We start from the raw sequence: 16,932 nt of genomic DNA, 5'->3' as shown, positions 1-16,932 counted from the left end.
AAAGGGAAACCGCAACAATGAACTATGTCAATGGTCATGCCTTAATAAAATAGGCATGACCCAAGCTCATTTAGATAAGGCACTGCACGGCATGATTAGCAATGAATGGCCAGGTCAGTCCTAAGGTTTAGGTCCAATAGGCCGGCTTGGCCGCGATTCATCATGGCCAAGCACGGCCTACGATTTGGGGCCATTATGATGACTACCCTATTTAAACTAATACATAATTAAATAATAATATATTTATTCATTATTTTGCAAGTAAAACATACAGTTTGGAGTTAATAAGACTAAATAATTGTGATATTAGGTTTTAAACTAGATTCAAATATTTTTTTCTAATAATATAAAATACCTAAAGTTCGTTGAGCCGCTTGTTTAGTGGCACGGCCCAAGAATAGCTTAGTCCCATATGACACCATTAGGTGTTAAACCGTTGGACACCTTTAGAGCAACTCCACTGTGGTGGATTGCTCAGGAGACAGGCCAGAGAAAAGGGCCCAAGGACCTGTGGATTCGCTCCAGCGTGAAGGAGCCTGAGTGGAGGTAGAGGCCCGAGCTCCGGGCTTGTGAAGAATTGTCAACCCGCGAGCACGAGTGGATGTGACTGTGAACACGGAAAATTCCTGAAACGAAAGAGACAAGAAACGACGTGCACAAACAAATATTTGTATTTGATGATTTTGGGTTACAATCTCTCTCTATTTTGATCCTCTGATTCGATCTCCGTAAGGTATTGATTTGTGGATGTGCGATTGATCCAAAGGGCCGTTGGGCTTGATCTAAGGATGAACGTTCTTCAAGGGCCGTGGACTTGATCTTGAAGGTGGATTTGAGTGGATCTTCAAAGGGGCTTTTGGGCTTGATCTTTGAAGAACAGTGATGAACGGATCTCCAATGGCTTTTGGGCTTGATCTTGAAGAACAGTGATGAACGGATCTTCAAGGGCTTTTGGGCTTGATCTTGAAGAACGGTTGGATACGTGGATTTGTCGACGTTGTTGATCCAAAGGGCCGTTGGGGCTTGATCTTGGATGAACGGATGATGAACGATGGTGCTTTCTTCAAGGGCCGTCGGGGCTTGATCTTGAATTGGTGGATGGTTGATCTAAGGGCCGTCGGGGCTTGATCTTGGATGAACGATGAACGAAGAACACTTTCTTCAAGGGCCGTCGGGGCTTGATCTTGAATTGGTGGATGATTGTTGATCCAAAGGGCCGTTGGGGCTTGATCTTGGAAGAACGATGAACGAAGAACGAAGAAGGCTTTCTTGATTCTTCGGGAACCTGGATGCTTGAGAGCTTCGGAGTTTCAGAGCTTCAGAGCTTCAAGGTGTAATATGAATTCGTTCCCCCAAATGAATGAAATGGGCTTGTATTTATAGAATTTTCCAAAGCCTAATTTTGAATATAATATCCCAGATGAAATAAGTCATTTCTGCCAGGTGTTGACACGTGTCCTATTTGATGACTTTTCCAACTCATTTCAATTTTCGTTGAGTCACACGTTACGTGTAAAATTTATGTAATACATGAGCGTTGACACTTTGATTTATCGGTCAACATTTATTTACCGAAATTTCGATGTCTACAAATGCCCCCACTTCAAGGCGCGTCGTATACATGTGCTTGTCACGTTAAGAGATGCGTTTTGAAGTCCCTTACTGTAGATGCCGATCCAAGGGCCGTTGAGGCTTGATCTTGAATTGGGCTGGATATTTCTTCAAGGGCCGTTGAGGCTTGATCTTGAATTGGGCTTGAGATTTCTTCAAGGGCCATTGAGGCTTGTTCTTGAACTTTTGTTTTGAAATTTCTTCAAGGGCCGTCGAGACTTGATCTTGAAGGTTGAAATTGGACCACAAGGAGTTTCATGTGGTAGATGATCTTTGGCTTTGGTAATGGGTGAATCGGCACGTATTTTGTTGCGCTTGTTGACTTTCCACAGCTTTGATCTTGAACTGGGTTGGAGGATTTTCTGGATTCCTCCAATTGTTGATTTTCCACAGCTTATTCTTGAACTAGGTTTTGATTCAAGGGTGGTAGACACTTGATCTTGAATCGGACTTGTGATTTCCTCAAGGGCCGTCGAGGCTTGATCTTGAATTTGGCCGGGAACTTTTTCAAGGGCCGTTGAGGCTTGATTCTTGAAGGTTGACTCGAACACATGGCAAGCAGGCACGAGGTGAAGGTGACGGCTTGTTGCTTTGTTCAATCTTTTTAATTCACACCTGAGCAGTTTGGTCAACGGTATGATCTTCAAGATTGAGGGGTTCTTCTTCCAGTTGGTGACTTGATCTTTAAGGATTTGATCCAAGGGTGGTGAAACGGCACATGCAGCCCACAACGCTTAGCAAGTCGACCCAAGAATTTGAGGGTCAAAACGAGTTCACCGTCCAGAGTGATTGCAACCCTGATGATATGAGATACTTTTGATTTTGAAGAAGTAGCGGATGACTCAGCACGTGCTTTGTTGCACCTGTCTCTACATGCTTCAAGGTATCATTTTCATTTCCTTTAACTGTTCCTCAGGCAGATGCGGCATCTTCTCGAGTTCTTCATCTCAGACTCCTTCTGCTGAGTTGACTGTGCATGCTGTATTCTTCTCTGCTTGTTTCTTCAGGCAGATATGGCAGCTTCTCGAGTTCCTCAGTTCGGACTCATTCTGCTGAGTTGACTATGCAGACCGCATTCTTCTCTGCTTGTTTCTTCTACACATTGTCTCCACATGCTGCAAGGTATCATTTTCACTTGCCTTTATCTGTTCTTCAGGCAGATGTGGCAGCTTCTTTGGAAGTACAGCAGCAGTGGGAGACGAGTACTCGAGAGCAGTGCTAGGTAGTCAATCAGGGAAGGGTTCCAAGCAGTCGGTTCCTTACCCGAGTTTGAGTGGAAGTTCCGGCATATTGTTTTCTTTATCCTTGTCTTTGTAAGTAAGAACAAGGACAAAGGAAAGGACAGGGAGAACGCATGATATGAGATACTCTTGCTTTCTACCCTAGTGATATGAGATACTTTTGCTTTGGTGTTATTTGTTTGCCGAGGTACCCCAAGGAATAAGGAACACTGAGTGACTCGAGAGGCTTCGTTGGGAAGGCATTCTCAGAGATGAAGAAAGGCTCTGTATGTCTGCCTTGCTATGGAAGGTGAAGGTGGACAGTTATAGGAAGTTCTTTAATACCTGTAGAGGTACTATTCTTTTACTCGTGTCGGCAACCGTTGGATGATTGAACAGTAAACTTCACGTGCTTTCTCCTTCACCCAAAAATCTTTCGACAAATTGTCCGTGATTTGCGCAAAGTTGAGTGTGCATATGACAGGTGATGACACGGCTGAAAAAGACTGGCGCCTCTTCGATATCTGGGATTGGCGCTTCGACAAATTACCCGTGATTTCCGCAAAGCTGAGTTTACATGTGACGGGTGCCGACGGGTCTGGAAAAGCAAGATGCTTTTCCGATTTCTGAGCTTGCCTCTTCGATTTTTGAATAGCCGCTTCGAATTCTGAGCTCGCCTCTTCGATCTCTGAAATCCCGTCGAGTGTTGATTTTTTATAGAGGCACGTTGTTCGTTTCAAAGCACACTTGAATTTTCACTTGTGAAAACTCCCTTCTTGCACTTCTAAGATCTTGATTTGTCTGATCTCTTATTTTTTCAACACTTTGAAAATGTCTGGACCCTCCGACCGTCGTTTTGACTTGAATCTTGGTGAAGAGGCAGTCCCGCCTTCTCCAGACAACATATGGCGCCCATCCTTCATATCCCCTACTGGTCCTCTTACCGTTGGGGATTCGGTGGTGAAGAATGATATGACCGCTGCGGTGGTGGCCCGGAACCTTGTCACTCCCAGAGATAACAGACTACTTTCTAAACGGTCGGATGAGTTGGCTGTTAAGGATTCTCTGGCTCTCAGTGTGCAGTGTGCAGGTTCTGTGTCTAATATGGCCCAACGCCTATTTGCCCGAACCCGTCAAGTTGAATCATTGGCGGCTGAGGTGATGAGTCTCAAACAGGAGATTAGAGGGCTCAAGCAGGAGAATAAACAGTTGCATAAGCTCGCACATAGCTATGCGACAAACATGAAGAGGAAGATTGACTAGATACATGAATCTGATGGTCAAATTTTACTTGATCATCAGAGGTTTGTGGGTTTGTTCCAGCAGCATTTGCCTTCGTCTTCTGGGACTGTACCGCGTAGTGAAGCTCCGAATGATCAATCTTCGGTGCCTCCTCCTCCTGGGGTTCCGCCGAGTACTGAGACAGCACCTGAGCAATAAAGACTCTCTCCCGTTCGTTTGCACATTTGTTATTATTTATTTTTTTTTTATTTATTTATTTTTTTTTGTATGTAGAATGCAATTTTATGTAAAATTTCCGAAAATAAATAAATAAAATGGACTTTTATTTCTCTTAAGGCTCTTTTTTTTTTTTTTTTTTGTTCTAAATTATTTTTTTTATTATCATTATTATTTATTTATTTTATTTATTTTATTCGTCTGCTTTTGGTGCCACATGCACCTCCCCTTTCTTTTCACATGGTGCCAGCACCAATTTGCTCCACTATCCCATTTTCTATTATATTTTTTTTTGTATAAATTTCGATGATGGGCTGGGGGAATTTGCAGGGAGCGGAGCAAGGAGGATGACGGATGAAGCATGCACAGAAGCTGGAGCAGCGGAGGGCAGAAGGAGAGTGAAGCAGGAGGCGGCGCATGGCGGAGATTTCTCGAAGGATGTGGGGCTCCATTGCGGCGTCGGCTTGGGACTTGTCGATGATTTTGATGGCGACGGCGGTGTTGTCGATGAGGGATTGGACGGAGGAGGACAGGGCAGCTGTGGCGGAGATCTTGCCATCGCCGTTGCAATCGAAGCTTTTGAAGACCTTTCTGGTCTCCTCGGCGACGAAGCTGCACTCATCGATGCGAGCAGGCGGCGGAACGGTGGTGGCTGCAACGCTGTGATCTCTTGAAGTCCCTGCAGCTTGTCTTGAAGGCACGTACCAAGCAAACCGCCTGGAAATCGACCGGAGGCAAGGCCCCAAGGCAGCCCGGAAGTCTGCTCCGGCGACCGGAGGAGTGAAGAAGCCTCACCGCTTCAGGCCGGGAACGGTGGCGCTGAGAGAGATCAGGAAGTACCAGAAGAGCACGGAGCTCCTGATCCGCAAGCTGCCATTCCAAAGGCTGGTGAAGGAGAAAACGCCAATTGGGCTTCCTGGGCCTGGAGGAGCTTCAATGGATCCGATTTCAGAGCCAGCACGGTCCTTCTCGTCGATCCAAATCCACCAAATGAACCGGAATCGAAACCTGAGTCGCCGAGATCGGAGGAGTCGGTTCGGGAAGTGAAGACAAAGGAGAGTGAGAAGACGAAGACGACGGCGACGGCGACTGCAATGGCCATGGCAATACTCTGAACGACGCGACGGAGCTCCGCGCGGCTGCTCCTCTACCGCTGTCACCAGCCGTCACTTTACAGGAGGAGAACGGCGGTGCTTGTCGTCGTCAGAGGTTGCTAAGCGAGAAAGAGAGGACAGATAAAGCAGTCCTACACGGGGGAAAGGTTGAGGCTCAGTGACGACTCAACAGAGTCAGAGTGGACGACGGCGTCGAAGAGTTGGTGGAGCGGAGCATAGAGCTCGCGTGCTCGATAGTCGCTGCGGTGGAGCAAGCCGTGGTCGTGGGTTCATCGCAACCTGATTCTTGGCCGTATCGCCGATCAAACTTTCGGTGTCGGTAAAAGCCCCAACAGACGGCGTCGTCCTGTCACCCTGATCGTTGGCGATGATCTCCACTCGATCGTGCTGCCAAACACTGTCGCACGAGTAAGCCCTTCCCTCGTATACAACCTGGACCTGGACGTTGAACCCGAACCCGAATCCAGAACCCGGCCTTCGGGCGAAACCGAGAGCTGGAGTCTGACCCGGAGCGGAGTGGAAGCTCGACCGTCTGCCCTTGCTATGTCGAAGGCCCGAAGCTTGAATTGAAAAAAAAAATCTACCCGTCGGACTTCCTCTTGATGGCGAACCGTAAGTGGATTGAAGATGTGGCTGAGAGACGGGCCTGGATTCTAGCTTAAGGTCCGTGAGCTCGCCGGACCTGGATTTTGGTGCCCTCTGGGTGCCCCGAAGTTCCACGGAGACGGAGGGAGAGGGAGGAGAGATTCCCGAGGGTGGTAGTGCTGTTGCGCCGTCATCGGGGTGGCTCTGGTACCTCGTTATGTGGGTGTGGGTTCGATCGGCAAAAGAGGGAGATCCGAGAAGGTGCGAGAGATGAGAAGAGATCCGAGTGGAGATGGCGGAGAGACTGGGCTTAGCTTCAAAGTCTTCGGGGCCTGTTTGAGGAAGAGCACCGGTGGGCCTGGTGTTGTTGGGAGGGAAGCCTGAGCTTGGAGGCTGTCACTTGGGCCTGGATAGCTTCCTATTGAGTTTGGATGACCCCTTTTTGATGGGCTTATTGCTGCTAGATAGAAGACATATATATATATATATATATATATATATATATATATATGTATGTATAAGGAATTTTTTTTTTTTTTTTTTTTTTTTTTTTTTTTTTTTTATTTTTTACATAAACATATGTATTCATCATTTTTTTATAATAAAATTGACTTTCTTTAATAAAACATTTATTTATATTTTGATGTGACTGAACTCGAAAAATTGAACATTCGAGCTGCCTACGTACCCTTCAAAGAAGAGATCAAGTCGTAACGTAGTTCAAATACATTTTGTTTTTTTTTTTTTTTGGGTATTTTCTTTTGGTGCCGTTTGCAGTTTCAGCTCGTGCAGACAAGGAGCATTTGGTGCCGTGTTGCAGTTTCAGCTCGTGCCGACAAGGAGCGTTCGGTTTGTCGCCTTTTATGCTCGTGCAGACCAGGAGCGTTGTGCCATGCAGTTTTAGGCTCGTGCAGGCGAGGAGCTTTGTGTCTTGCAAATTAGGCTCTTACAGACAAGGAGCTTTGTGTCCTACAGTTTAGGCTCGTGCGGACAAGGAGCTTCGGTTGGTTCGTCAAGCGATCTGAGAGAGTCGTTCCTCGCAATCTTCATAGCAAGGAGCCTTGACTGAGTAGTTGAAGAAGTCTTCTGGGAAGATGTCACACATCGTGATGGGGATGGACGATCTTTGTGTCAAGGTTTCATTATCTCCAACACTTTCACATTGTTCTGGAGGTGAACAGGAGCTGCTTTGCCCCCTTTCCCGTTGGTGAACTTGTGGAGATGACATATGCTTCTTGTGCAGTTTCTTCGGAGTGACATAAGTCCATCCTTCAACTTCACTCGGCTTGACTAGCATGGTTTTGGAGCATGCCCCCAGCGATTGAGGTGAAAATTTTGAGTTGACAGAGCCGGAAGTGATGTCTTCTTCCAGGATTTCGTCTTCTTTGTCTTCTTGGGCCTTCTTTTTAGTGCGGTCCTCTTGGGTTTGTTGCCGTGAAGATTGGCCGGTGTAGATGATGGTGCGCCTTCTTACCTTCAGTGGTCCTTTTGTGTCGACTTCCAAAGTTGCTTGGCGCTTCATCCTTGAAGGAATCAAGCTTTGAACATCGTCTTTTCCTGCTAAACTGTCGAGCTTCTCTCCCTTTGGCGTTGTCTTCCTGTTTCTAGAAGGCTTCTTAGTTTCTTCAAGTCTGTCCAAAGCCGACCGTTGCGGAGGAGATCTAGCTGTGCCGCTTTGTTTCTTGGGTTTTGATAACCTTTCAAAGACTGATCTTTGCGGTGTTGGCGTCTCAAGCCTTTTGAAGACGGAAGTTTGGTCTCGACCATTGATGCGATCAAGTGCTGCAATTCTAGGTTTTGAATAATTCAGCCTTTCGAAGACTGAAGTTCGAGGGGCGGGTTTAGGCTCCTCTTTTGGCCTTATGGCTTGTGGTCTTGGCTTCCTCGTTTTTTTGTAGGTCACCGATGTCCACCCTTTCTTATCACCAGTAGATGCATCTTGGTTGCTTGCCCCCGGTGATGGTTGTGTAGGAGGTGCCATGTGACTTGAACATTGACGGGAATGATCATGCATGCTTCGGAGATGCACAGGATCGAGTGATTCAAACACGATAGTAGTAGTGTGTGCCGCCACCGTGTCTTCGAGGTCAAGCTCGATTTCCCCTTGCTGTGCTAGCTTCAGGATGAGATCTTTCAGTACAAAGCACTTTTCCGTTGGATGACTGATGAAGCGGTGAAATTTACAGTATCTTGGGTTGTCGGTACGATTCATCTCTTCCGGCCGTCTGCATTCGGGCAAACTGATCACCTTCTTGTCCAACAGGTCATCCAGCATGGCAACTACATCAGAGTCGGGGAATGGATAAATCTTCTCCTCAAGCTCCTTCAAAGTGCGTCTACGCATCTCTTGATCACGAAAAGCTTCGGTTTGAATTGCCTTGCCTCGTGTGGAGATTTTGACGGGAGCTGTGTTGACCGTCATCGCTTCCTTGGTGGGTTTCCATGCGGCCTTTTCCACCTTTGTCCCAAGAACTTTGTCGTTCTTGTAGTCGGCGATCGGTTCTTTCTTCCCATGATGGGCGATGCTCAACTCCATGTCATGGGCGCGAGTAGCCAATTCCTCGAAGGTCCGTGGTTTAATGCCTTGAAGGATGTATTGCAAACCCCATTGCATGCCTTGGATGCACATCTCGATTGAAGAAATCTCGGAGAGTCTGTCCTTACAGTCGAGGCTTAGATTACGCCATCGGTTGATGTAGTCCATGACTGGTTCTTCCTTCCATTGCTTCGTGCTCGTCAGTTCTAGCATGCTCACAGTGCGGCGGGTACTATAGAAGCGGTTGAGGAATTCCCGCTCTAACTGCTCCCAGCTATTGATGGACTCAGGCTCTAGGTCTGTGTACCACTCAAAGGCGTTTCCTTTCAGCGAGCGCACAAACTGCTTGGCGAGGTAATCCCCTTCGATTCCTGCGTTGTTGCAAGTTTCAACGAAGTGGGCAACGTGCTGTTTCGGGTTTCCCTTTCCATCAAATTGCATGAACTTTGGTGGTTGATAACCCCTCGGCATCCTTAAGGCGTCGATCTTCTTTGAATACGGCTTTGAGTACAACCCGGAGGTATTTGAGCTCCCTTCGTACTGTGCCTTGATGGTGTTGGTGATCATCTCCTGCAGTTGCTGGATAGAAAGAGATCCCATGAGTGCCGCTGCTTGGTCTGGCTTCGGCTTCGCATCGTTTTTCTCCACCTGAGGCTCCTCTTCTTCGTCATCTCTTTTCTTTAGTGGATCATTCTCTGGGTCGGGTTTATCGCCGTCCTGCACCTCTAGTCGATTAACGAGTGCTGCAATTTGCAAGTCTTTTTCTTCCACAGTTCGGGTTAGCCTTGCGATCGCTTCATTCATTTGAGCTAGTTGTTCTTCGATGGAGGTAACGCCGATGGTCATGACTTGTGCAACCAATAAACGTGACTTTCCTTTAGACATCCAGGATGCTGACGAAGCACGTTGTTGACTGTTTTGGGGTGTCATCTTGTGTGCCTCACCAGCATGCTTCGGTGCCCCCAGTGAGGTCAGGTTGATGACAGACTCACACCTTTGATGCTCCCCTTGCTCTTTTAGCGGCACCAACTTTAAAGTGGCATGTTGAGGAGCGGTTGTGGCGTCAATGGATTGTCCATTTGTGGCAAAAGTGCTTAGGATCCTTCCCTCAGTGGTTGCGAGAATGGCTTGTCCCTTACTTGATGCCATTGACTTTGAGGTGTGCTTGGATTCCTTGAACGGAGAAAGAGATGAGAGGTAGAGATTGTCCCACCGAGCGTGCCAATTTGTGAACACGGAAAATTCCTGAAACGAAAGAGACAAGAAACGACGTGCACAAACAAATATTTGTATTTGATGATTTTGGGTTACAATCTCTCTCTATTTTGATCCTCTGATTCGATCTCCGTAAGGTATTGATTTGTGGATGTGCGATTGATCCAAAGGGCCGTTGGGCTTGATCTAAGGATGAACGTTCTTCAAGGGCCGTGGACTTGATCTTGAAGGTGGATTTGAGTGGATCTTCAAAGGGGCTTTTGGGCTTGATCTTTGAAGAACAGTGATGAACGGATCTCCAAGGGCTTTTGGGCTTGATCTTGAAGAACAGTGATGAACGGATCTTCAAGGGCTTTTGGGCTTGATCTTGAAGAACGGTTGGATGCGTGGATTTGTCGACGTTGTTGATCCAAAGGGCCGTTGGGGCTTGATCTTGGATGAACGGATGATGAACGATGGTGCTTTCTTCAAGGGCCGTCGGGGCTTGATCTTGAATTGGTGGATGGTTGATCTAAGGGCCGTCGGGGCTTGATCTTGGAAGAACGATGAACGAAGAACACTTTCTTCAAGGGCCGTCGGGGCTTGATCTTGAATTGGTGGATGATTGTTGATCCAAAGGGCCGTTGGGGCTTGATCTTGGAAGAACGATGAACGAAGAACGAAGAAGGCTTTCTTGATTCTTCGGGAACCTGGATGCTTGAGAGCTTCGGAGTTTCAGAGCTTCAGAGCTTCAAGGTGTAATATGAATTCGTTCCCCCAAATGAATGAAATGGGCTTGTATTTATAGAATTTTCCAAAGCCTAATTTTGAATATAATATCCCAGATGAAATAAGTCATTTCTGCCAGGTGTTGACACGTGTCCTATTTGATGACTTTTCCAACTCATTTCAATTTTCGTTGAGTCACACGTTACGTGTAAAATTTATGTAATACATGAGCGTTGACACTTTGATTTATCGGTCAACATTTATTTACCGAAATTTCGATGTCTACAGTGACATCAGGGCTGACGTCAGCCCTGCAACAGGCCTTTTTTTATTTTATTTTTCTGTCAAGAGCGGGCACCCCACTCGCGCGTGGGGGCGCGTCGCTCGACATCTTTTTAAAAAAAATAGCCCACTTTTCAGTCTGAAATGTTACCGTTGGGAAGCCACATGACTTCCCACGGTCTGTTCGATCCCAACGGTTCTTTAACTTGGACCGTTCGATCTCAACGGTAAAAAAAATAAAAAAATTCTTATTTAATATCAACTGTTCGATCTGAGATCAACGGTCGATATTAATATTCTTTATAAATAAATAAATAAAAAGAAAAAATAGTTTTAAAATTAAGAAAAGTTACTGTTGTAACACGTGGCACAAAATAGAGTGTTGGAATTCAAATTTTTTTTTTAAATCCAACGGCACAGATTAATTATTTGAATAAAAAAAATTTAAAAATTGTAAAAAATCCAAAAAAAATATCTGAAATTTTTTTTTAAAAAAAATGTTTACTTTTCTATAAATACATTCTCATTATCATCTACCTTACACCACAATTTCATATTTTCTCAACTACTTTCAATCACATTCCTATCTTTCTCTCAAAGTTTCAATCCATTTTTTTCAAAAAAATGACTACTAATGCATGTACGAATTGGATGCTTCTTGAAGATGTTGTGTTGTGTACTAGTTAGGTTGAAGTTACTCATAGTTCGCGTACGGGTAATGAGATGCAGTTGCGAGAAATGTGGAGTCTTATTCATACCAATTATCTTGAGAAAATGGGTGGGAGTAAAACCAAAGAATCGATGTCTAGTCGTTGGAATTTACTTAGCCAATCGTTTAGTATTTGGAGAGACGCCTTGGTATAAGCTAGTAGTAATCTTCGAAGTGGGGAAAATTACACGGATCAGGTAACAATATATTATTTATTTGTTTGTACTATACCCAAATTTACATTATAATTATTTGTTTGTATTATTTATTTGTAACCTGCTTTAATTATAATTATTGGTTTGTATTATTTATTTGTTACCTACTTTAATTATAATTATTTGTTTGTATTATTTATTTGTTACCTACTTTGATTATAATTACTTCTTCTCCCCCATTGTGTAGCTAATTCAAGCACAAGCTTGGTATGATGTCAAAACTAAGAGCAAAAATAAATCATTCAACCGGTGGGAATGTTGAAATATTGTCAAAGATTGTCTTAAATTCAGAGTTGTGCCTGTTGGTCCAGAAGTTTTTATGAACAGCACCCCTTTACACTCTACACTCGATAATGGCTCGCATGAAGATGATGGAGAAGAAGTGCTCGAAATGCCCATCCCTGAACAAGCGTCGGGTTTGACCCGTTATCCAATTAGGCCTCAAGGTAAGAAGGCTTCAAAGAGAAAAGGAAATGCTTCCAAGCATGATTATGCAAAGTACATGAAAGAACTTGCTCACCATAGTGAATTGACTTTGGTGCGGGAAATGGCGAAATTTAAGGCTGATAAGGCTAAAGAGGAGGCAAAAGCTGCAGCTGTTGAGAAAGAATTTCAAGCTAATGAGAGAGAAAGAGAGCTACTTAGGCAAGAAAGGGAACTTGTTAGAGAAGAAAGAATGGCTCAATGAGATCGTGAAATTATGAACACGCCTTTAGAAGGGAAGTCTCCAAATTCTAAATATTTTTGTAAGTCGGAGAAAGAGGATGTGGTGCGTAGGAGGCATGCAAGAGAAGGGAGAGTAAGAGGAGATGGTCCTAGCACGACAAGAGAATATCATCCTAGCACCACAAATTGGTTAAGTGATGATGAATAAAGTACTTTTTGTAATAGGAGCCCATAGTTTTCCAATCACCTTGGGTTGTAATTTATGATTTATTGAATAAAGTATTTTATGTTGTTTCCAATTTATTGAATTTAGTACTTTATTTAAAGTGAGAGTAAATTTATTTAATATGGTAATATATTTATATTATAAGAGAATCTTTATTCAAATGACATAAACACACCAAATAAAAAACTCACGAAATGAACTAAAATAAAACACACCAAATAAAATTACATAAACACACCAAATAATAAAAACCTCACTAAATGAACTAAAATAAAACACACCAAATAAAATTACATAAACACGCCAAATAATAAAAACCTCACTAAATGAACTAAAATAAAACACACCAAATAAAATTACACAAACATACCAAATAATAAAAAACTCAAAATAAAAAACACACTAAATGAACTTAATTATCTTCAGTTTGTTTCAATACCCAATGGTGTTCTATCAAGTTATTTTGGTGGGCATTGTCCATGTCTGGTCTTTGAAATACAGTATATCGTTGAATGATCATTTCATTGTAACGTCGATCCCTTTCTAAGGGCTCATGTTGCACGGGCTCATCGGTGGCGTCATGAGCATAATATATATGTGTTCTTGAATTGTTCATCGTGTCTAGCTTATATTCATCAATGGCTTAATAACCGTACTCATCTTCCACAATCATGTTGTGAAGAATGATGCACATCATCATGATGGATCGAAATGACTCTACATCAAACAATCTGGCAGCACCCCTGATGATCGCCCAGCAAGCTTGGAGGATACCGAAACAACGCTCCACATCCTTCCTGCACCCCTCTTGACAGCTTGCAAAGTGTTTTTCCTTTGCACTTCACGGACGTGGCACTGTTTTGACAAATGTTAACCACATTGGGTAAATGCCGTCAGCTAGGTAGTATGACCTGTCGTACATACGTCTATTGACCTCATACGTGACTTTTGGTACCTTTCCTTGCATGACATCGTTGAATACTGAGGATTGGGCAAGGACGTTGAGGTCATTTTGAGCTCCATGAACCCCGAAAGAGGGGTGCCAAATCCATGTATCAAAAGATGCCACCATCTCCAAAATGATACTTTTTGCTCATTTTTTGTCCCCATAAGCGTCTTGCCATGCACTTGGACAGTTTTTCCACGTCCAATGCCTACAATCAATGCTCCTAATCATCCCAGGAAAACCTCACATCTCGGCCTTCTTTAGAAGCCTTTCCAAGTCCATGTGAGTAGGTTGTCGGAGGTACTATGCGGTATAGATAGATTCAATTGCTCCACAAAACCTCATCAGGGACTCAAGAATGGTTGATTTCCCCATCCTCACTATCTCATCCACTTGGTATGCAAATGCTCCATACGCAAGCATCTGCATCGTAGTAGTAATTTTTTACTCGGGAATGAGACCTATAGCACCAAAAGCATCCGGCTTTTGCACAAAGTAAGAATCATGGTTGCAAATAGCGCCCATGATTTTGTTGAACAAATGACGTTCCATTCTAAAACGACGTCTGAAGTATGTATTAGGAAATGCATTGTTTTGGACAAAATAATCGTCCAACAGCTCCGTCCCTGGTCGTTGCCTGTTTCTATCAATGTTTCCGGAACGGATGGGCCTGCATATCTGAGCCATAGCTTGGATGACTCGACGGGAATGTGAGGTTCTTGCCATTCTGGATTCGTCATCTCTCCGTCTATGCTCCTTATCCTCTTCCTTCTCATTTTGGGCCGCCTGGCGTTTGAACATTCTTTTTGATTGGTTAAACAATTCTTCCTCTTGCTCATCGATTTCCCACATCATCCTTGAAGAAGAAGAAGACATTGTAAGAAAGAAGCAAAAACTATGAATAATTTAGGTGAATAAGGAAGCAGAAACTATGAATAATGATAGAGATCTTGAGAAAATTGGTGTGAGATTTGTGAGGATGGATGGTGGATTATATGGAGGATTTAGAAGGGATTAGGTTGTAGATAATGCCACGTGGCATGCCATCATTCGTTAAAAATCTGATGGAAATCTATCCTCAAATATTGTAAACAGATTATGACATGTGGCGCGACGTGATTGGTTAATAATCTTATCGGAAATCCATCACCAATAATTGTCTTTTTCGGATAATGACACGTGGCGCAATGAGAACGATTAAAAATCTTATCGGAAATCCATCACCAATAATTGTCTTTTTCGGATTATGACACGTGGCGCAACGAGAACGATTAAAAATCTTATCCGAAATTACAAATAAAATTATTTTGTAGTATTTTATAAATAAAAAAATACTAATATTTTATTGCCTATTGCCAAGGGGAGGGCTCCCACACTGGAGATGCAAAAGGCAGTTACTGTTCACTAGGTGGATTGAATAGTGAATTACCTGGGGGGAGGGTTCCCACGCTAGAACTACTCTTAGTTTTTAGGGGTGGGCATGAGAACCATAGAACTGAGAAACCAAATTGAACCATGAAAAAAAAAAGAAAATTCGAAAAAAGAAAATTTGTGTTTGTTGACAAAAAAAAAATTAACTTTGACAAGAATTGAATTGAGCCGATTCAGACTCGTTTCAATTTAGGTTCTCAACTTGAAAAAACAAGCACGACCGAACTGAACCGACTAATAGTAATTTAATTTTTATGTTTTTTTTAATAAACGATATTATCTACATTAAAATGAGAGGGTGAGAATTTAATTTTTATGTTTTTAAAGATATTCAATAAACATAGCCCATCTAATACTAATCTCTGACAAGGCCTACCAAATTTAACTAAATCGAAGGTCCAAAGGCCCATAACCTAACTAAACCCTAGTGACTATATGTCTCTTCCTCTTCCTTTTCTTTATGCAGTCTGGCCACCAAACTAGTCTCACATTTGTCTCTCCACCTTTAGTTTATGCAGTCTGGCCACCAAACTAGTCTCACATTTGTCTCTCCACCTTTAGAGGAAATTTTTTTCCTTGTGATCAGAATACGTACACCACGTGTAACATGAGTGGTGGAAAATTGTATTTTTTAAGTTATTAACTTTTTAACACACATATCTCACAATTTGTATAATGACACGTGGTGTACCACATCATGTTTCCGTTACACTGAAAAATCTCTCCCTTTAGAGCCAATCTCTCTTTTCTTCTCTACCATTTCTTCTCTCTCTTTCCTTCTTCGCCCTCTCTTTTCTTCTCTACTATACTAGTCTCACAAATCTTGCAGGTTTATGTTTTTACCTTGTAGACTTCCATAAACTTCCAATAGGTTGGCTCAAATTTGTAAGAATTTGTCGGTGGAAACATACTGTTGGATGTTGAAGTAGGACTCGAAGGAAAAATATATCCCTACAATAGAATGCCAGAAGAGTACTTTGGTGTTGAAAGCCCCTTAAACCAAAAAACAAAAACAAAAAAACATAAAAACAAACAAACAAACAAACAATTTAAAAAACGTACGGTTAGAACAATAAACTGAAGCGTAAGAGTGGAAAGGTTTTTAAAAAAGAAGAATAAAAGAAGGATAACGTGGGAGAAAGGATCGATCACCACGTTCAGTTTTGCAACTACATTCAGCAGTTACCCTTCGGTTTTGCAGACTACCACACTCGTACGTGGGATAATGTTCGGTTTTGTAGACTCCGACACTCCAACACTCCAACGTGGGATAAAAGGGGTAGAAACTAACGTCCAAGTCATCGATTCTTCTTTTTTCAATTTTTTGCTTTGAGATTTGTGGTGATTCCTCTCCCTCCCTATCCCAGGTGCTCAAATGAAATTAATCTGGGTATAAGCTTCTGTTTTGCTTTGCGGAACAGAGTGTTTGCTTTTGTTTGTTTTACTTGCTTCTGTTTTCTCTACTGATAAAATTATTTGTATTTGTAGGATGCCAAAGTTTGGTAGAAAGAAAGCGCCGGAGCCGCAGCAAACGGGCAGTCCACTGATGGTGCTGTGAGTAATCGGAGTAGTTCACGTGAAGAGAACAGGTAGAGGATTTGATCTTATCATGTGGTGCATTGCATGGACTTTGTAGGGTTGGACTCATTTGTTCTTCGATTTTGTCTGTTTTTCAGGCAAAAAACTCGGCAACTCCTTCAAATGGAGTCTTATCTGCATGACGTGTTAAATTTCATTGGGGATGTCTTCTGGAAATTCCAGTGCGAGGGTTCTATGTACTGTTCCCGTGGATGAGGAAGCGATGCAAGGGCATCTTTAAATTCATATGACTTCTGGAAATTCCCGTGCGAGGGTTCTATGTGTTGTTCCCGTGGATGAGGAGGCGATGCAAAGCACGATTTAATTTTGACGATGGGAGTTCGTTTCTTTTTTCTATTTTACTTGTGTCTTTTTTTCATTTACGTTTGACTGGATTTTGATAATTTGATGGTGATCTTTCGTTTCTCATA

General features: G+C 43.2%; 1 long non-coding RNA gene across 1 annotated transcript; it reads left to right on the top strand.

Moving 5' to 3' along the window:
* The first annotated feature begins 16,018 nt into the window (after positions 1-16,018).
* Positions 16,019-16,932, top strand: LOC126594222 (uncharacterized). Its single transcript, XR_007613181.1, has 3 exons — positions 16,019-16,313; positions 16,412-16,512; positions 16,600-16,932. It is a non-coding gene; the product is annotated as an uncharacterized LOC126594222 (long non-coding RNA).

This window comes from Malus sylvestris, chromosome 12 (assembly GCF_916048215.2).
Source record: "Malus sylvestris chromosome 12, drMalSylv7.2, whole genome shotgun sequence".
NCBI classification, from domain to species: Eukaryota; Viridiplantae; Streptophyta; class Magnoliopsida; order Rosales; family Rosaceae; genus Malus; species Malus sylvestris.
This window is presented reverse-complemented; position numbering and strand designations above follow the sequence as displayed.